Raw genomic sequence first — 22,857 nt, 5'->3', positions numbered from 1 at the left:
GGAATATTATTGGCTAGTTGGCCGAAGGGCGGTTGAATCGGATTTGGGGGGAATTTTTGTGTGGGGGGGGGGAGGATTTTCGCGCGGTGGGCGGGGGGAGTTTGGCGCATGGTCGGTTTCTCCAAGTGTAGTCCCACGTGTCAGTGAAGAGGCAAGACAAAGCACGTTCCGTTTGCGTGAGCCATGTGCAGGACCGAACGTGTGTGGGGTGCAATGCGACTGCGACCGGAGTGTTGTGAGTGTACCCCCTTTTTTCCTTTTAAACTAGGTGCTTCGCCCCCTCAAAAAAAATTTGTTGCTTCGCGCGATCCATCAATACTACTACTAGTAATCCGGTAATCCTGACTAAAACGGCGCGGCCGGGTCTTTTCCCGCGATATGCTGGGAGGTTGGCTTAGTTGGGTTTTTTAGGACGAGTAATGCTACACCTACGTAATCCCAGTTATGTAATTAACGTAATGTGAAACGTGTGAGCTATTGATTGTAGATTTGGGGGAGGGAAGGGCCCACCACCATGAAAATCAGGGGAGGAGAGAGAGAGGCAATTTATGTTAAACCTTTCGTAGGTTCCCGTAGATGTAGAAAGATGAGAAATGCGTGAATGTGTAGTGGACGTACTATTGGAGTGCCTAAGATAATTTGTGTATGTATAGACCCTATGTGTTTATTTTACTTCGCATGTTAGATTTGTCTTGGTTCAATAAAAAGCAGACTTGGTGATGATGGTGTGCCTGTCATCCTGCAATATAGGCCGTCCGATCTATATCTAACGGATAGGAAGGAAACTACGACAATTTACCCGCACTCCTCTCCACATTTGCAGATAAGGCTTTCCCTCGTTCATCCTTTTCTCCCACAAGATCTTGATCTTCCGTGCAACGCACAGGCATCTTGCTAGTACTCCTAAAATATGTATATTATTGTGAAAGTTCATATACACCGGCCGAGATTAATGCAAACACGGCAGATTTTCATTACATTTAGAACTTTTATAGGAAAGAAAAATAAAAGAAACCCGACCCTAAACCTATTCTACGGCGGCGACAGATGTCCTCCATCTACGATCTCTATGTATGGGGGTGGGGTTCAAGACCCGTCAAGTGAAGGTGCGGTCTCCGGCGGGGAAGAGTAGAACACGGGATACGGACCGGCCAGTTGGCACACCATGCCCTGCCGCCTCCCATGCCCTACTCATCCTCGGAGGATTCCCCAACCTCGGCGGTGCCGGACGTTGGACGGCGCCAAGTAGGCCCCATGGCTGACGGTGCTCCCGTCGTCGGCCACCAGCGTGGTCACCGCTTGTGCGGTCACGTCCGCATCCGACTACGCCGCTATTGCGTCGCGAGAGGCGACTTGAGCAAGGGCGGCGACCTCAAGCTTCATCCTCGAAGACAAGCTCTCGCGCGGAGCGTTCACACTTGCGGTCATGGCGGATGTGGTGCCAGGTAGGAGGACGATGCGCTATGGTGTGGAGGTTAGCTGGGCGTTGCCGCTTTAAGTAGCGCATTCTGGTGAGGCCAAGCATCCGGGTGCGTCATTAAGTCGCCGAAGTTGGTTCCTCGGGCACCGAGCCTCTTAACGACGACATACGAATGGATGGCATGAATGCGGGCAGCCGGCGCCGGCTGGGAACGCACCGCGCGACAGCGTGAGGGACTAGGGTTTTGGTGTGCCAGGTTAGTCAGCTGCGGTCGTGGCAACGTTGGAGATGCCCTTTGCTCACATGCGATCCCCGCAGGTCATTGAAAAAGCAAGATGACCTTGCATGGTCTCAGGTCCAGAGGATGCAGTTGGCCACGCTACACCACTCCGCGGACGCGTCGCGGCGCCCCGTGCATCCTCGACGAGCCGGGTGTTGGGTTGTGTTTGGATTGTGGCCAAAGTGCACCTTACCAAAATTTTGGTCATGACCCAAAGATTGGTCTTTGTTTGGATGGTTGCCATTTTTTTGGCATGCCAATGAACTCTAGCCAACTCTAGTTAATTTTTCTTGCCAATGTTGGACAAATCATGGGCAACCAATACCTCAACCAAAATTTTGGTCATGACCCAAAGATTGGTCTTTGTTTGGATGGTTGCCATTTCTTTGGCATGGCAATGAACTCTAGCCAACTCTAGTTCATTTTTCTTGCCAATGTCGGCCAAATCATGGGCAACCAATACCTCAACCAAATTTTTGGCTACCCAATGCTTTGATGGGGCAACCTTGGGCACAAACGAAGCATACCGTTGGTCATGGCACAGCACTAACGCCACCCTCAGCACACTGAAACGGGCCGTTTCTAGCGACGATATGAGCATGTCGCTCACCGCGGTCACCGTGTCCAGAGGCGGTGCTGGAGTTGCGCCCCGTTGTTGGCCCCAATGATCCACATGAACGGTTGTCGGTGGCGAGGAGGTCGTGGGCCAGCTCCTCCATTGGACTAGTCTGCACTACGTCGTCCCGAAGGGTGTGCCCCACACGTCGGTTTCCCTGTTTTCCCGGCCATATTCGAGCGTCAGTGCTCTGCGTTGTGCATTAGGCCTTTCACTATGTAGGCCAAGCGAGACAACTTATTGTTTATTTGAGTCGTTCAAGTATAATCATGTGCCATTTTCTTATTTCTCATTCCTCTCCAACCCTCTTCTCCATCGATCATGTCGCCCTCCAGTCGAGTCCATCCTCCCGCATGCCTCATTTGAACATTCCGCCGAGTATCATTCGCATGTACACACCCTAGTCCTCTTTCAATAGATCTCTGGACCCCGAGATGAAATCGAGAGGGAACGAGTGGCGGCGCGTGATACCTAAGGCGGATTCAAAATTTTGAACCGGTGATCGTAGCATCCGCAAATCATATATAAAGGGTATTCAATGTTCGTTTCGTTTTTGAACGTACAATATACTCCCTCCTATCCTTTCTAGTTTACATATAAGTTTTATGTGTAGTCAAAGTATCTCTACTTTGATCAAAAAGGTATCAACATTCAATAACGCCGAATCAATATTCTTAGATTCGTACGTACTCCTAGATTTGTACTCAAGATGGTTTGCAATTTGACTATTGACAAGATTAATAGTACATGAGATGTATAATGTGAAAATTATATCATAGGAAACTCCTTTCACATATGAATTTGATCGTATGCTTTGTGTAAGTTGCATGTCATATATTATTACTCAAACATTTGGTGAAAGTTAGCCTCGAAAAACTCATTAGACCTTGTATGCTTTGTGTAAGTTGCATGTCATATATTATTACTCTAACATTTGTGTAAGTTGCATGTCATATATTATTACTCTAACATTTGGTCAAAGTAGTATAGTGGAAGTGGATCCTCTGACGTAGGTATCCCTGCCTTACCCTCCCTTTCGGTCACTTACTGGCGGACCCCATGCTTGCTAGGCCCCGCATGTCAGTTAATCAATCGGTTCGGCCACGTCAGGGGATCCTCATCCGTAGTATACTCCCTCTATTTTTATTTACTCCGCATAAAACGGAGGGAGTGGTGGTATAATAAATGACGCGGGCGGGGGAGGGGGAGGGACGTCAGTTTGCTCTCAACTGCGGTCCCACAAGCGAGCGAAAACGCAAGACGAAGCGTGTTCCATTCGGTGAGCAACATGGAGGGTCCAGCGTGTCGGGTTGCAACACGAACGCGACAAGAGCGATGTACAATCAAAACCGATTGACCGGTCATCACCGGAACAACTATTCACACCAGAACCTTCACTGCTTGGCCTACGCCAGCCACTGCCTTAAAACCACACCAAATCTCCAGCCCATTCCCCCACCTTTCGATCCCCTAGCCCGCATCAAGCATCCCCTAGTTCGTTGGAAAGCCATGGTGCGTCGCAGGATCACTTACTACAGGATGTTGACGCCGGAGCGCCGCGCAGAAATCGCGGCGGCAGTCGGTACCACAGACCTCCGTTCCCAAGCTCGCTTTGCGGCCAGCCAATCCCCGAGTTCTCTAGAGCCAAGCTACGAGGAGGAGGAAGCCGATCCAATTGTCATGGCGGGGGTCGTGACGCAGAAGGCCCCCGATGGGTATGAGATGATGAACATCGACTTCATGTCAGCGTCCGAGTCCCCCATGGTGCAGGCGGACCAGCGGTTCAACATGGCGATACTAAAGGAGGACCGAGAGGCAGAGGCTCAACTCGACGCGGAGCGTGCGCATGCCGCTGCCATTGAGGCTCTCCTGCAGGCGGAACCGGATGTCGTGGATGTGAATCGGGCGGCGGAGGCTCAACTTGAGGCGGAGCACGCGGAGCCACTGCCATCGAGGCCCTCCTGCAGGCGGAACCGGACGTCCCAGACATGAACCGATCGGCAGAGGCTCGACTAGACGCAGAGCGCGCGGATGCCGCTCTCATCGATGCCCTCCTGCAGGCGGAACTAGACGTCCTCGACTTGAACCGGGCGGCGGAGACTCGACTCGACGCGGAGCGCGCGGATGCCGCTACCATCGAGGCCCTCCTGCAGGCGTAACCGGACGTCCTCGACTTGAATTGGGCTGTGCTCTCATCCGTGCAGAGTGCCCGCACGCTCCGCTTGAATGAGTAGCTGGAGGCTGAGGACAACCACGGTGCGGAGACACACGTCGACAGCGACGGCTGGTTCGCACCGGGAGCCAAAGACGATGAGGCCGTCTCTTTCCGCGAGCAGTGATAGTCTTTCCGCGAGCAGTGATAGTTTGTTATGCAAGTCGCCTAACTTGGGTCAGTCTACCATTTCAGGCGGTTGGATGAATATACTACGTCTCTTCTTCTTCCCCAATAGACCACCGCACGGGCCGTACGGATACTCCCCAACATGCGGTTGGATAAAAACTCTATGAACGAAAATTATGTGTCAGCGATAGGATGGCTGAGTTTGGTTTGTTCACATGCGACATCACGTGTCAGTGAGGGTGCGTTCCCTTGGTTGGGTTTGCAGCATGCAGGAGCGACTGTGTGAGGGTGCGGTGCGATCACGGCGTGCAGGAGCGACCATGTGAGGGTACGCTGCGACCGCGACAGCCGAGCGCAAGTGTACCTCCTTCTCATTTTGAAAACTTTAGGCAAGCTTGGCAAAAATGTGTGGCAAAGTTTGGCAATCCAAGGCCTAGACCCAAACAGGATAAGTACGTATGTACTAGGAGTACTAGTGTTAAAAAAGAAAGGCGGGGTTTTCCTTCGCGGGATTTAATCGATACAAATCCTCGTTTCACGTGTCAATTAATGCGTATTTTTTCTCCAAAGACCAAAGAGATAACCATCTCACTCCTCATCGCTTGATTAATGCACCGCCATGCAAACCAACCTTCTCACTTCCGCATTCATGCAGGGGATATTAATATCCTTGGTTGCTAACCCCATCAATTTTGCCTCGATTAGTGTTAGTGGCCCTTTGCAAATTGTAATTTTGATATACTAGCCTTGTGTACAAAAAAATGGAGGTAGTAAATATATTTGACTTCCTTCCCCATTGCGGTGACATCTACGATATCTTTTTTTTTGTGGTTTGGCGAAGTGCGTTCGACGGAGAACACCATTGAGGGAGACCACGGTAAGTCATTCGCAAGTGCCGCTTGCAAGCCGAGACAACCGCCTTATTTGCATCCAGGAAGTCCTTTACTAGTACTACTAGGAGTACTAGTGCGGTGAGATGGTCTCTCAAAGAAGACGATGGAGAAGCGGAGTCGGCGAAGAGTGAAATGATGGTCGCTTCATCCGTGCTTTTGTGATTTGATGCCTCACTGCTTTGTGATTTGTGATAGAAGGGACAGGGGAGTAGACTCTGTGCTCTATACTATACTACATGCGTCCAAGCATGGGAGAAAGAGGAGAGACGTTGCATTTTCTATTCCTTCAATCAATAAATCAGGGAGCTCCGGTTTCCATCTTTTTGGCTTTGGCAACACCGCCCACAATGGTTCCCACGATGCCAAAAGCTATTTTCACATTTGGCTACACATTGTGGATGCCCTTAACCGTACCAGTTGGTTTTGCTCCTGTGTGCTATCTATACAAATCTCAATTATATTGATCTAAAAAATTATAGAATCAAGATTAGTAAAAAGGAGATGATTTTGCCGCGCGGATGGCGGGGGAGGTTTCTTATTTGAGCAATGATACATCCACGTAATGGTTTACGTAAAGTTATGAACTGATGTGATGTGGGACTATTTGATTGGATTAAAGGAGAGGATTAGGCCCCACTTGAAAATCAGGGGGGCATATATAGATTAGATGGAAAGTATACATTGCAGCTACGTGGCCCTTTGTAAGTCTAGGATTAGGCTTCTTATTTTCGGAGGACGTTGTCCTGGCGGTTTGCTAACATGTGGTCCCACGTGTCAGTGCTTTACCAAGCCGATCCGCGTCCCACATGAGGCAGAACAACAGCAGAAGCAACACGTGGTTAAGTTGAAGAAGATGAGGGAGAAGCGGATTCAGCAACGAGTGAAATGATGGTTGCTTCGTCCCTCCAACTTCTTTTTTTAGCACTATTACTTCGTCCCTCCAACTTAACTGCGGGAAAGGTGCAGCTTTGTGATTTGACGCCTCATTGCTTATTACTACGCCGGCTCCATGACTGGGGGGCTTCACCCCGGCTGCTCTGCACTGTATTCCGGTATGGCACGTGGACCCGGTAGCTTGATGTCCCACATGTCGGCGAAAGGGACTAGAAGATTTTTGAAAGCAAGCGCTCCACTCTTACGACGGAGGAGTAGACGACACGATGGCCTAGTGAGCTGTCACTTGTACTGTATAGTACTATAGTTTTGTTGTTTCGCACGATCCATCGATACAAACCCGATTAAACAGGAAAGGGCGGGATTTTTCCTGCGCGGTAGATGATACTGGCCATACATTTCAAAGGCAATTTTAATGTATGCAAACTGAATAATTATAAGTAACAATATGATATCTATTAAAACTAAAAACACATATGATTTATTGTGTTAGAGTGTAGTAATAGTGTTGTATTGCATAGTTGTTAGATGTAACATGCGAGAACGTGTAGAGATGTAGTTTTGGAGGGCCTACAGAGAGAAAAGCGTAATACGGTCACCGAACTTCAGAATAAGCTGATTACGGTCACTATATACGTTTTGCGGTGATTATACGGTCACATGCTCATAGTTCAGCATCGGATTGCACTTTGTTGACCGGCCAAATAGTTTGCGTGGCGCCATGTTGACTAGTTAAATTGACCATGTTCCTTGTGGGTCCCACCTGTCAGTTCGCATAGGGAAAAAGTCAGATGAAAACAAATTTACGCAGGCGCGACAAGGCTCCAACCCATGCGCGGGAATCACCTGGTTGTGTATGTGTCTGTCAGGGCCTAATGTCTGCACATGCACGTATAGGTTCAGCACTTGAGCGTGAGTGTGTGTGTTGGTCGTGTGGTGTACTGGTGTGTGCATGCATGCGTGCGTGTGTGCGTGTGAGTGTTGCGTGCATGCGTGGTTGTGTGTGTACGTATGAGTGTTGCGTGCGTGCGTGGGTGCATGTGTTTGTGTGAGTGTTGCGTGCATGCAGTTCATGTGCCTATGTGCGTGTGTGTATAATCACCACACCAGCTCATGTGTGTTAAAACAGACGGCTCAGCATACCAATACAAGGCCACCTTGTCCGCTGTGCCCGCGCATGATTCGAACCACCGTCCAAATATTTTTTTGTCGTTTGTTTTCATTCTTACTAGCAAGATGCCCGTGCGTTGCACCTAACATCAAGATGCATTTGTATGACTTGTTTATCTTGTGAGAGAAAAGGATGAACGAGGGAGGGCCTTATTTGCAAATGTGGAGAGGTGTGTGGGTACCTTTTTGAAAATTGCCATAGTTTCTTTCCTATCCGTCAGATATAAATCGGACGGCCTATATTGCAGGATGGCAGGCACACCATCATCACCAACTCCGTTTTTATAAGAGTGTATTTTATGTATTTTATAAGAGTGTAGATGTAGAGTAGATACAAGTCAACAGGTGGGCACGATGGTAGTGAGATAATGTTATGCAACACTAGAGGTGCCACGTGGAGCGTTTAACTGGTCAACTAGTCATGTCATGAGCAAATAAAGAGTTGTACGGTGAGCCCGTGACTGTATAATAACCACTAAACGTAAATGGTGATCGTAATGAGTGGATTCTGAAGTCCAATGTATGTATCGTGCTTTCGCTTCAAATACAATGATCGTCATTGCATATATCTCGAGAGAAAGATGAAACATGCGTGAATTTTCTGGGGGCTTACTTTTAGAGGATCTGGAGATAGTTTTGTGTGCATACGTGAAAGGGGCATACAGCGGGGTGTTGGGGAACGTAGTAATTTCAAAAAAAATCCTACGCACATGCAAGGATCATGGTGATGCATAGAAACGAGAGGGGAGAGTGTTGTCCACGTACCCTGGTAGACCGAAAGAGGAAGCGTTAGAATAACGCGGGTGATGTAGTCGTACGTCTTCACGATCTGACCGATCCAAGTAGTGAACGTACAGCACCTCCGAGTTCAGCACACGTTCAGCTCGATACGATCCCCGGACTCCAATCCAGTAGGGTGTCGGGGATCAGTTCTGTCAGCACGACGGCATGGTGATGATTATGATGTTCTACCGACGCAGGGCTTCGCCTAAGCACCGTAACGATATGACCGAGGTGGAATATGGTGGAGGGGGCACCGCACACGGCTAAGGAACGATCACGAAGATCAACTTGTGTATCTAGAGGAGCCCCCTTGCCCCCGTATATAAAGGAGCCAAGGGGGAGGGGGCAGCCGGCCAAGGAGGGCGCGCCAAGGGGGAGTCGTACTCCCACCGGGAGTAGGACTCCCTTCTTTCCTAGTTGGAGAAGGAGAAGGGGGGAAGGAGGAGGAAGAGGGGAAGGAAAGGGGGGCGCCGCCCCCCTCTCCTTGTACTATTCGGACTAGGGAGGGGAGGGGCGTAGCCCACGTCTTGCCTCCTCTCTTCCTCTCCACTAGGGCCCATGTAGGCCCATTAAGCCCCCGGGGGGTTCCGGTAACCTCTCGGTACTCCGGTAAAATCCCAATTTCACCCGGACCACTTCCGATATCCAAATATAGGCTTCCAATATATCAATCTTTATGTCTCGACCATTTCGAGACTCTTCGTCATGTCCGTGATCACATCCGAGAGTCCTCGTCATGTCTGTGATCACATCCGGGACTCCGAACAACCTTCGGTACATCAAAACTTATAAACTCATAATAAAACTGTCATCGTAATGTTAAGCATGCGGACCCTACGGGTTCGAGAACTATGTAGACATGACCTAGAACTGTTTCTGGTCAATGACCAATAGCGGAACCTGGATGCTCATATTGGCTCCTACATATTCTATGAAGATCTTTATCGGTCAAACTACATAACAACATACGTTGTTCCCTTTGTCATTGGTATGTTACTTGCCCGAGATTCGATCGTCGGCATCCAATACCTAGTTCAATCTCGTTACCGGCAAGTCTCTTTACTCGTTACATAATGCATCATTCCGTAACCAACTCATTGGCCACATTGCTTGCAAGGCTTATAGTGATGTGCATTACCGAGAGGGCCCAGAGATACCTCTCCGACAATCGGAGTGACAAAACCTAATCTCGAAATATGCCAACTGAACATGTACCATTGGAGACACCTGTAGAGCTCCTTTATAATCACCCAGTTACGTTGTGACGTTTGGTAGCACACAAAGTGTTCCTCCGGTAAACGGGAGTTGCATAATCTCACAGTTGTAGGAACTTGTATAAGTCATGAAGAAAGCAAATGCAACATACTAAACGATCAAGTGCTAAGCTAACGGAATGGGTCAAGTCAATCACATCATTCTCCTAATGATGTGATCCAGTTAATCAAATGACAACACATGTCTATGGTTAGGCAACATAACCATCTTTGATTAATGAGCTAGTCAAGTAGAGGCATACTAGTGACACTATGTTTCTCTATGTATTCACACATGTATTATGTTTCCGATTAGTTCAATTCTAGCATGAATAATAAACATTTATCATGAAATAAGGAAATAAATAATAACTTTATTATTGCCTCTAGGGCATATTTCCTTCAGTCTCCCACTTGCACTAGAGTCAATAAGCTAGTTCACGTCGCCATGTGATTTAACACCAATATTCATATCTGTATATGAGTAACACCCATAGTTCACATCGTCATGTGACCAACACCCAAAGGGTTTACTAGAGTCAATAATCTAGTTCACATTGCTATGTGATTAACACCCAAAGAGTACTTAGGTGTGATCATGTTTTTCTCGTGAAAGAAGCTTAGTCAACGGATCTGTCACATTCGGAGCCGTATGTATTTTGCAAATATTCTATGTCTACAATGCTCTGCACGGAGCTACTCTAGCTAATTGCTCCCACTTTCAATATGTATCCAGATTGAGACTTAGAGTCATCTGGATCGGTGTGAAAGTTTGCACCGATGTAACTCTTTACGACGGGCTCTTTTATCACCTCCATAATCCAGAAATATTTCCTTAGTCCTCACTAAGGATATTCTTGACCAATGTCCAGTGATCTACTCCTAGATCACTATTGTACTCCCTTGACAAATACAGAGAAAGGTATACAATAGGTCTGGTACATAGCATAGCATACTTTATAGAACCTATGACTGAGGCGTAGGGAATGACTTTCATTTTCTTTTCTATTTTCTGCCGTGGTCGGGATTTGAGTCTTACTCAATTTCACACCTTTGCAACACAGGCAAGAACTCTTTCTTTGACTGTTTCATTTTGAACTATTTCAAAATCTTGTAAAGGTATGTACTCATTGAAAATCTTATCAAGCGTCTTGATCTATCACAATAGATCTTGATGCTCAATATGTAAGTAGTTTTACTGAGGTCTTTCTTTTAAAGAACTCCTTTCAAACACTCCTTTATGCTTTCCAGAAAAATTCTACATCATTTCTGATCGAAAATATGTCACTCACATATACTAATCAGAAAGGCTGTAGTGCTCCCACTCACATTATTGTAAATACAGGCTTCACCGTAAGTCTGTATAAAACTATATGCTTTGATCAACTTATCAAAGTGTATATTCCAACTCCGAGATGCTTGCACCAGTCCATGGATGGATCACTGGAACTTGCACACTTTGTTAGCACCTTTAGGATTGAAAAACCCTTCTGGTTGCATCATATGCAACTCTTCATTAATAAATCCATTAAGGAATGCAGTTTTGATATCCATTTGCCAGATTTCATAAAATGTGGCAATTGCTAACATGATTCGGACAGACTTAAGCATCGCTACAGTTGAGAAAATCTCATTGTAGTCAACACCTTGAACTTGTCGAAAACCCTTTTGTGACAAGTCGAGCTTTGTTGATAGTAACACTACTATCAGCATCTGTCTTCCTCTTGAAGATCGATTTATACAATATGGCTTGCCGATCATCGGGCAACTCCACCAAAGTCCACACTTTGTTCTCATACATGGATCCCATCTCAGATTTGATGGCCTCAAGCCATTTTGCGGAATCTGGGCTCATCATCGCTTCCTCATGGTTCGTAGGTTCATCATGGTCTAGTAACATGACTTCCAGAACAGGATTACCCTACCACTCTGGTGCGGACTGTACTTTGGAAGACTTACGAGGTTTTGTAGTAACTTGATATGAAGTTTCATGATCATCATCATTAGCTTCCTCACTAATTGGTGTAGGAATCACTGGAACTAATTTATGTGATGAACTACTTTCCAATTTGGGAGAAGGTACAAATTATCTTATCAAGCTCTACTTTCCTCCCACTCACTTCTTTCGAGAGAAACTCCTTCTCTAGAAAGGATCCATTCTTAGCAACGAATATTTTGCCTTTGGATCTGTGATTAAAAGGTGTACCCAATAGTTTCCTTTGGGTATTCTATGAAGATGCACTTCTCGGATTTGGGTTCGAGCTTATTAGGTTGAAACTTTTTCACATAAGTATCACAACCCCAAACTTTAAGAAACGACAACTTTGGTTTCTTGCCAAACCACAGTTCATAAGGCGTCGTCTCAACGGATTTTGATGGTGCCCTATTTAAAGTGAATGTAGTTGTCTCTAATGCATAACCCCAAAATAATAGTGGTAAATCAATAAGAAACATCATAGATCGCACAATATCCAATAAAGTGCGGTTACGACGTTCAGAGTGTTCCAGGTGGCGTGAAGTGTGAAACTATTCCAGATTGCTTTGTATGAAGGCCAAACTCGTAACTCAAATATTCTCCTCCACGATCAGATCATAGAAACTTTATTTTCTTGTTACGATGATTCTCCACTTCACTCTGAAATTCTTTGAACTTTTCAAATGTTTCAGACTTGTGTTTCATTAACCAGATATACTCATATCTGCTCAAATCATTTGGGTTAAAAAATAATGATACTTGCCACGAGCATCAACACTCATTGGACCGCATACATCATATGTATTATTTCCAACAAGTCATTAGCTCGTTCCATTGTTCCGGAGAACGGAGTTTTAGTCATCTTGCCCAAAAGGCACGGTTCGTAAGCATCAAATGATTCATAACCAAGTGATTCCGAAAATCCATCTTTATGGAGTTTCTTCATGCGCTTTACACCGATATGACCCAAACGACAGTGCCACAAATAAGTTGCACTATCATTATTAACTTTGCATCTTTTGGCATCAATATTATGAATATGTGTATCACTACGATCGAGATCCAACAAACTATTTTCATTGGGTGTATGACCAATTGAAGGTTTTATTCATGTAGACAGAACAACAATTATTCTTTGACTTCAAATGAATAACCGTATTGCAATAAACATGATCAAATCATATTCATGCTCAACGCAAACGCCAAATAACATTTATTTAGGTTTAACACTAATCCCAAAAGTATAGGGAGTGTGCGATGATGATCATATCAATCTTGGAACCAGTTCCAACACACATCGTCACTTCACCCTCAACTAGTCTCTGTTTATTCTCTAACTCCTGTTTCGAGTTACTAATTTTTAGCAACCGAACAAGTATCATATACCCAGGGGCTACTATAAACACTAGTAAGGCACACATCAATAACCTGTATATCAAATATACCCTTGTTCACTTTGTCGTCCTTCTTATCGACCAAATATTCAGGGCATTTCCGCTTCCAGTGATCATTTTCTTTGCAGTGTAAGCACTCAGTTTCAGGCTTTGGTCTAGCTTTGGGCTTCTTCGCGGGAGTGAAAACTTGCTTGCCATTCTACTTGAAGTTCCCTTTCTTTCCCTTTGCCCTTTTCTTGAAATTAGTGGTCTTGTCAATCATCAACACTTGATGCTCTTTCTTGATTTCTACCTTCGTCGATTTCAACATCACAAAGAGCTTGGGAATCGTTTTTTTCACCCCTTGCATACTATAGTTCATCACGAAGTTCTAGTTCTAGTAACTTAGTGATGGTGACTAGAGAATTCTGTCAATCACTATCTTATCTGGAAGATTAACTCCCACTTGATTCAAGCGATTGAAGTACCCAGACAATCTGAGCACATGCTCACTAGTTGAGTAATTCTCCTCCATCTTTTAGCTATAGAACTTGTTGGAGACTTCACATCTCTCAACTCGGGTATTTGCTGGAAATATTAACTTCAACTCCTGGAACATCTCATATGGTCCATGACGTTCAAAATGTCTTTGAATTCCCGATTCTAAGCCGTTTAAGCATGGTGCACTAAACTATCAAGTAGTCATCTTTTTGAGCTAGTCAAATGGTCATAACGTCTGCATCTGCTCCTGCAATAGGTTTGTCACCTAGCAGTGCATCAAGGACATAATTCTTCTGTGCAACAATGAGGATAAACCTCAGATCACGGATCCAATCCGCATCATTGCTACTAACATCTTTCAACACAGTTTTCTCTAGGATCATATCAAAATAAACATATGAAAGCAACAATGCGAGATATTGATCTACAACATAATTTGCAAAATACTACCAGGACTAAGTTCATGATAAATTTAAGTTCAATTAATCATATTACTTAAGAACTCCCACTTAGACAGACATCTCTCTAGTCATCTAAGTGATCACATGATCCAAATCAACTAAACCATGTCCGATCATCACGTGAGATGGAGTAGTTTTCAATGGTGAACATCACTATGTTGATCATATCTAATATATGATTCACGTTCGACCTTTCGGTCTCCGTGTTCCAGGACATATCTGTATATGCTAGGCTCGTCAACTTTAACCTGAGTATTCCACGTGTGCAACTGTTTTGCACCCGTTGTATTTGAACGTAGAGCCTATCACACCCGATCATCACGTGGTGTCTCAGCACGAAGAACTGTCACAACAGTGCATACTCAGGGAGAACACCTCTTGATAATTTAGTGAGAGATCATCTTAAAATGCTACCGTCAATCAAAGCAAGATAAGATGCATAAAGGATAAACATCACATGCAATCAATATAAGTGATATGATATGGCCATCATCATCTTGTGCCTGTGATCTCCATCTCCGAAGCACCGTCGTGATCACCATCGTTGTCGTTTATTGCTTCTACGACTATCGCTACCGCTTAGTGATAAAGTAAAGCAATTACAGGGGGTTTGCATTTCATACAATAAAGCAACAACCATATGGCTCCTGCCAGTTGCCGATAACTAGGTTACAAAACATGATCATCTCATACAATAAAATATAGCATCACGTCTTGACCATATCACATCACAACATTCCCTGCAAAAACAAGTTAGACGTCCTCTAGTTTGTTGTTGCAAATTTTACGTGGCTGCTACGGGCTGAGCAAGAACTGTTCTTACCTACGCATCAAAACCACAACGATAGTTCGTCAAGTTAGTACTGTTTTAACCTTCGCAAGGACCGGGCGTAGCCACACTCGGTTCAACTAAAATGAGAGAGATAGACACCCGCCAGTCACCTTTAAGCAACGAGTGCTCGTAGCGATGAAACCAGTCTCGCGTAAGCGTACGCGTAATGTCGGTCCGGGCCGCTTCATCTCACAATACCGATGAACCAAAGTATGACATGCTGGTAAGCAGTATGACTTGTACCGCCCACAACTCACTTGTATTCTACTCGTGCATATGACATCTACGCATAAAACCAGGCTCAGATGCCACTGTTGGGGAACGTAGTAATTTCAAAAAAATTCCTACGCACACGCAAGGATCATGGTGATGCATAGCAACGAGAGGGGAGAGTGTTTTCCACGTACCCTCGTAGACCAAAAGCGGAAGCGTTAGAACAACGCGGTTGATGTATTCGTACGTCTTCACGGTCCGACCAATCCAGGTATCGAACGTACGACACCTCCGAGTTGAGCACACGTTCAGCTCGATGACGATCCTCGGACTCCGATCCAGCAGGGTGTCGGGGATGAGTTCCGTCAGCACGACGGCGTGGTGATGATGATGATGTTCTACCGACGCAGGGCTTCGCCTAAGCACCGCAACGATATGACCCAGGTGGAATATGGTGAACGGGGGCACCGCACACTGCTAAGGAACGATCACGAAGATCAACTTGTGTGTCCAGAGGTGCCCCCTTGCCCCCATCTATAAAGGAGCCAAAGGGGAGGGGGCAGCCCGCCTAGGAGGGCGCGCCGAGGGGGGGTCCTACTCCCATCGGGAGTAGGACTCCCTTCTTTCCTAGTTGGAGAAGAAGAAGGAGGGAAGGAGGAGGAAGAGGGGAAGCTAAGGGGGGGGGGGGGCGCCGCCCCCCTCTCCTTGTCCTATTCGGACTAGGGAGGGGAGGGGGTACAGCCCACCTCTTGCCTCCTCTCTTCCTCTCCACTAGGGCCCATGTAGGTCCATTAAGCCCCCGGGGGGTTCCGGTAACCTCTCGGTACTCCGGTAAAATCCCGATTTCACCCGGAACACTTCCAATATCCAAATATACGCTTCCAATATATCAATCTTTATGTCTCGACCATTTCGAGACTCCTCGTCATGTCCATGATCACATCCGGGACTCCGAACAACCTTCGGTAAATCAAAACTTATAAGCTCATAATAAAACTGTCATCGTAACGTTAAGCGTGCGGTCCCTATGGGTTCGAGAACTATGTAGACATGACCTCATTTCTCTAGAGAGCTCATGATTGCGGCATGAATATAACATTTACTTAAGCCTCCCCCAAGCTTGAGCGATGCTTTCTCCTTCGCGAGGCCAGAAATTATGTATGTAATTACGATCACGATGAACAAGATGCATAGGATAGAATTTCTGGTGAAATTCCAATTTCAATCGTTTATAATTCCAAGATCCTGTATCATCACATACCTATACCATGTCAATGCATCTCCCTTCAAAGATAAAGGGAAGACCTTCCTTTTGACAACATCATCAGGAATACCTGCAAGCTTAAATAATCCACAAACTTCATCCACAAAGATAAGGTGTAAATCGGGATGCAATGTTCCATCTCCTGCAAAGGGATTAGCTAGCAGTTTCTCTATCATACCCGGAGGAATCTCAAAGTAAATATTTTTAGTAGGTTCTGTAGGTTGAGGAGAAACTCTTTGCTCTTATGGTCAGGGTGAAGATACCCCGACCAAGCCCCTCAAAGGATTAGTTTCCATAGTAACAAGTGACAGAAAATTTCAGCACACTATATAAATGTTTCCTTACCAAGTTCCACTCACCAAAGGCGCTTCACTCCTTGGCAACCGCGCCAGAAAATAGTCTTGATGACCCACAAGTATAGGGGATCTATCTAGTCCTTTCGATAAGTAAGAGTGTTGAACCCAACGAGGAGCAGAAGGAAATGACAAGCGGTTTTCTCTGCAAGCACTGAGTAGGTAACAGATAGTTTTGTGATAACATAAATTGTAATGTGTAACAAGAAATGAAAGTAAATAAAGTGCAGCAAGGTGGCCCAATCCTTTTTGTAGCAAAGGACAAGCCTGGACAATTTCTTATAATGAGAAAAGCGCTCCTGAGGACACATGGGATTTATCGTCAAGCTAGTTTTCATCATGCTCATATGATTCGCGTTCGGTACTTTGATAATTTGATATGTGGGTGGACCGGTGCTTGGGTACTTCCCTTACTTGGACAAGCATCCCACTTATGATTAACCCCTATTGCAAGCATCCGCAACTACAAAAGAAGTATTAAGGTAAACCTAACCACAGCATTAAACATATGGATCCAAATCAGCCCCTTACGAAGCAACGCATAAACTAGGGTCTAAGCTTCTGTCACTCTAGCAACCCATCATCTACTTATTAATTCCCAATGCCTTCCTCTAGGCCCAAATAATGGTGAAGTGTCATGAAGTCAACGTTCACATAACACCACTAGAGGAAAGACAACATACATCTTATCAAAGTATCGAACGAATACCAAATTCACATGACTACTAATAGCAATACCTCGCCCATGTCCTCAGGAACAAATGTACCTACTCACAAAGCATATTCATGTTCATAATCATAGGAGTAATAATATGCATTAAGGATCTGAACATATGGCCTTCCACCAAGTAAACCAATTAGCATCAACTACAAGGAGTAATCAACACTACTAGCAACCCACAGGTACCAATTTGTGGTTTTGATGCAAGATTGGATACAAGAGATGAACTAGGGTTTTGAGAGGAGATGGTGCTGATGAAGATGTTGATGGAGATTGACCCCCTCCCGATGAGAGGATCTTTGGTGATGACGATGGGGATGGTTTCCCCCTCCCGTAGGGAAGCTTTGCCGGCAGAACAGCTCTGCCAGAGCCCTAGATTGGTTCCGCCAAGGTTCCTCCTCGTGGCAGCGGAGTTTCGTCCCGTAAGCTTGCCTCTGATTTTTTCCAGGGTAAAAGCCTTCATATAGAAGAAGATGGGCACCGGAGGGCCATCGGGGGGCCCAAGAGACAGGGGGCACGCCCAGTAGGGGTGGGCACGCCCCCCGCCCTCCTGGCCAGGGTGTGGGCCCCCTCTGGTATTTTCTTCGCTCAATAATTCGTATTAATTCCAAAACTGACTTCCATGGAGTTTCAGGATTTTTGGAGATGTGCATAATAGGTTTCCAATATTTGCTCCTTTTCCAGCCAGAATTCCAGCTGCCGGCATTCCCCCTCTTCATGGTAAACCTTGTAAAATAAGAGGGAATAGCCATAAGTATTGAGATATAATGTGTAATAACAGCCCATAATGCAATAAATATTGATATGAAAGCATGATGCAAAATGGACGTATCAAGCACCCGCCTGAGCACGAGGTCACCTACCTCAGGAGTCTTGAGCGGATGTTGCGGTAATGATACCGCCACAGCGCCTGCTGGTATCTTGCTGCTCGTAGTGCGGTTTCCCGATGGTGCTCCTCCCCCAACACGAGGTCCATCCCCCGCATGATGTCCTGTTGCGCTTCATAAAACGCTAGGACCCATGTGGAGCGATGCCTGACCTCGTGATGGGGGACCACCTCTGCTCCATAGACGAGGAAGAACGGGGTCTCGCCAGTCGACTTGGTGGTGGTAGTGCGGATGGACCACAACACAGACTCGAGCTCGTCGTGCCATCCCCTGCCACAGGCCTCCAGCTTCTTCTTGAAGGTCGTGGTTTTGAGGACTTTTAGGACCTCTGCGTTGGCGCGTTCAGCCTGGCCGTTACTCCAGGGGTGTGCCACCGAAGCATAGCCTATCTGAGTTCCAAGGTTAGCACAATATGTTTTGAAGAGATTGCTGGTGAACTGCGAACCGTTGTCGGTGATGATGCGATTAGGGACCCCGAATCGGCTCACGAGGCCCTTGATGAACTTGACTACAAAGCCAGTTGCGATGGTGCGGACGGTTTCCACCTCCGCCCACTTGGTGAACTTGTCAATGGAGACGTAGAGGTAGCGGTAGCCCCCAGGTGCTCGAGGAAACGGGACCAAGATATCCAGCCCCCAGACCGCGAACGACCATGAGAGTGGGATGGTCTGCAGGCCCTGAGCCGGCTGATGGATCTGCTTGGCATGTAATTGGCAGGCTTCACAAGCCTTCACCAGCTCAATTGCATCATTGAGTGCCGTGGGCCAATAGAACCCGCTGCTTAACGCCTTGCCAACAAGGGTCCATGATGACGAGTGGTGTCCACAATCTCCACCATGTATGTTAGGCAACAACTCCTTTCTTTGTTCCCTGGAGATGCAACACAGGGAAACATCATTTGGCCGGTTCCGATAGATCTCTCCGTCTTGGATGCAGTAGGACGTGGCCTGCTAGGCCACACGTTCCGTGTCCTCTTCCTTCTCTGGTAGAGCCCCTTGCATCAGGTAGTCCTTGAATTCCGTAGTCCAGCATCCCTCCTTAGGCTCCAGCGCCAGGAGTAACCGTGCTTCCGAGGTTGGGCCACAGGCTGGGGCTCCTGAGGCAGGCGGTTGAGGGAGTTCCTCCCGAGGTTGTGCTGTGCTTGACAGTGACGGCGCTGCCAAAGGCTTGAAGAGCCGCTCCTCAAAAACGCCAGGCTCCTAAGGCAGCCACTTGGATGCTCTCCTGGCCATGTCATCAGCCTCTTGGTTGGTGCCGCGGGGCACGTGCTGCAACTCTAGCCCCCAAAACTGCTTTTCCATCCTGCGCACCTCCACAAGATACGCTTCCATGTGCTTGTCCTTGGGCTCGTACACTATGTTGGAGAAGTTGACGAGGAGCTGTGAATCACCCTTGATGATGAGGCGCTTCATCCCCAATGCTGCTGCAGCTTTCAAGCCTGTTATGAGGCCCTCGTATTCTGCTATGTTGTTGGAGACCTTCTCACCATGCTGGAAGCAGAGCTGCACGACATAATAGAGCTTGTCCTGAGTGGGGGATATGAACACTGCACCAGCCCCCGCGCCGTGTCGCGAGAATGCTCCATCGAAGTACATGACCCAGCCATCCGGTGCCTCACTTCCTAGGGAAAGTGACCGATCCTCGCCTGCTTCAAGGCCTAGCGCTTCTGTACATTCTACCACAAAATCTACTAGTGGCGCTCCCTTGACTACCCAGGTCGTGCTGAATTCCAACTGAAACGCTTGCAACTCGATGTTCCATTCGGCGAGCCTTCCGGCTGTATTGGGCCTCCTGAGTACCCTTTCCAATGGGTAGGCCGAGACGACCTTGATGGGGTGACCTTGAAAGTAGTGTCGCAGCTTTCGCAAGGCCACCAATAGCACGAGCAAGAGCTTCTGAGGCATGGGGTATCGTGCCCTTGCATCCCGCATCACCGTGCTGGCGAAATACACTGGATGCTCGACGAGGGTGAGGGTGCTGATGAGGTCCGTGCCCTCCGGAGGATTAGGCGCCTCCTGAGACGACGGAGCCCCTTGCACCTGGCTGTCTAGTGAGGCCTCTTCAGCCCCAGGGGCGTCTTCCTGTTGAGGCTGGTCTCCATCTGCCGAGACCGTGGTCTTCGCGAGACCTTCTTGGTCTTGTGCTGCCCCGGCCGGGGCCGTGGCCGGTCGTGACGCAGCCTTGGTTTGACGCTCTTCCTGAACCGCCACTAGGCCTGCACTGGCGGAGTAGGGTGTGGCGGCGAGGTAGAGCACCAGGGGCTCCTGTGGGCATGGCGCCACCATCACAGGAGGGCTGGTCAGGTACTTCTTGAGGTCTTGAAACGCTTGGTCGGCCTCTTGTGTCCACTCGAACGGGCCCTTCTTCTTCATCAACTTGAAGAAAGGCAAGGCGCGCTCCCCCAGCTTGGAGATGAAGCGTCCTAACGCAGTTACGCGTCCGGCGAGCTTCTGCATTTCTCTAAGGGTTTGTGGTGGAGTCATGTCTTCGATTGCCTTGACCTTCTCTAGGTTGGCCTCGATCCCTCTATGGGACACGAGGAAGCCCAGAAGCTTGCCTGAAGGAACGCCAAACACACACTTCTCCGGGTTGAGTCGCAGGTCCACTTCGCGGAGGCACGCGAAGGTTTCTTCCAGGTCCTGGATCAGGGTCTTGGCCTCCCGAGACTTCACCACAATGTCGTCGATGTAAGCCTCGGCATTTTTCTCGAGCTCACAGCCTAAGGCGATGTGCATCAGCCGCTGGAAGGTTGCACCCGCATTGCGTAACCCGAACAACATGCAGGTGTAGCAGTATACCCCACATGGGGTCAAGAAGGCCGTCTTCTCCACGTCTTATACCGCCATCTTGATTTGGTGGTAGCCCAAAAATGCATCCAGGAAACACAGCAGGTCGCACTCGGCGGTGGAGTGGGAACGGATCATCCGGGGTAGTGGGAATGGATCTTACGGGCAAGCCTTGTTGAGGCTGGTGAAGCCGACACACATGCGCTCCTTTCCTCCCTTTTTCGGCATGACAATAGGGTTTGCCAGCCATTCGGGGTAGCAAACCTCATGAATAACACCTGCTGCTTCTAGCTTGCAGGTTTCTTGAACGATGAAGGTCTGCTTCTCAATGGACTGCCACCTGGCTTTCTGCTTTACGTGACGTACATTGGGGCACACATTCAGGTGATGCTCAATCACCTGCCTCGGACCCCCGCTAGCTGCTTGGGTTCCCATGCGAACACTTCCTTGTTCGAGCGCAGGAATATCACCAAGGCCTCCTCCTGGTCAGGGTCGAGATTGGCACCTATGGTGAAGGTGGCACCCGAGGACCCGTCCTCCTCAACTGGTGCTTGCTTGGTCTCCGCCTTGTCCTGGGTGAACAGCTTCTTCTTCTTGGTCGGTGCAGCCCCCTTGGCCTTGGAGGTGTCGGTGCCGGCAGGCTGCGCTGCCTTGGCTGTCTTTGAGGGCGAGCTTGAGAGCCAGCAGGGCATCCTTGGTATCCCCAGCTACCGTGAGGACGCCGCTGCTTCCGAGCATCTTCATGAGGTTGTAGGTCGGATGGGTCGCTGCCATGAACTGGGCCAAGGCAGGGTAGCCGAGGATGGCGTTGTACGGGAGGCCGATGTGGGCGATGTCGAAGGTCACAGGGAGGCAGATCTGCACCAGGGAGCTGGAGGAACCGCCTCCGGCGCCCGAGAAGGGCTTGCTGGGTTGGAGCCGTTCCGGCGGCACGTGGAGGAGGTTGAAGGCCTCCACCGAGAGCATGTCGAGTCCGGCACCACCATCGATGAGGGTCCTGGTGATGGCCACCTGGCAGATGGTGGGCATGCAAAGCATTAGGAGCGCACCCGAGCAGGCGGTGTCGACGGGATAATCGTCCGAGTTGAAGGTCAGGTCGGCCTTGGGTGCTGCCCATCCCGTTGGAGCTCCTTGCCGCGCGAGAGCGGCGCTAATCTGGCGAAAGAACGGCTTGGCGTGGCGGTCTAAGGGTGGCGCCTGTGAGCCGCCAAGGAGAGCTGCGACGACCCGGGGCGCCGGCACACCATACTGGGTGAGGAAGAGGTTGCGCAGCTGATGTCTACTACACAACCTTCTTCTTGTAGACATTGTTGGGCCTCCAAGTGCAGAGGTTTGTAGGACAGTAGCAAATTTCCCTCAAGTGGATGACCTAAGGTTTATCAATCTATGGGAGGCGTAGGATGAAGATGGTCTCTCTTAAACAACCCTGCAACCACATAACAAAGAGTCTCTTGTGTCCCCAACACACTCAATACAATGGTAAATTGTATAGGTGCACTAGTTCGGCGAAGAGATGGTGATACAAGTGCAATATGGATTGTAGATATAGGTTTTTGTAATCTGAAAATATAAAAACAGCAAGGTAACTAATGATAAAAGTGAGCGTAAACGGTATTGCAATGCTAGGAAACAAGGCCTAGGGTTCATACTTTCACTAGTGCAAGTTCTCTCAACAATAATAACATACTTGGATCATATAACTATCCCTCAACATGCAACAAAGAGTCACTCCAAAGTCACTAATAGCGGAGAACAAACGGAGAGATTATCGTAGGGTACGAAACCACCTCAAAGTTATCCTTTCTGCTTGATCTATTCAAGAGTCCGTAGTAAAATAACAT

This window comes from Triticum aestivum, chromosome 6B (genome assembly GCF_018294505.1).
Source record: "Triticum aestivum cultivar Chinese Spring chromosome 6B, IWGSC CS RefSeq v2.1, whole genome shotgun sequence".
NCBI lineage: Eukaryota > Viridiplantae > Streptophyta > Magnoliopsida > Poales > Poaceae > Triticum > Triticum aestivum.
This window is presented reverse-complemented; position numbering follows the sequence as displayed.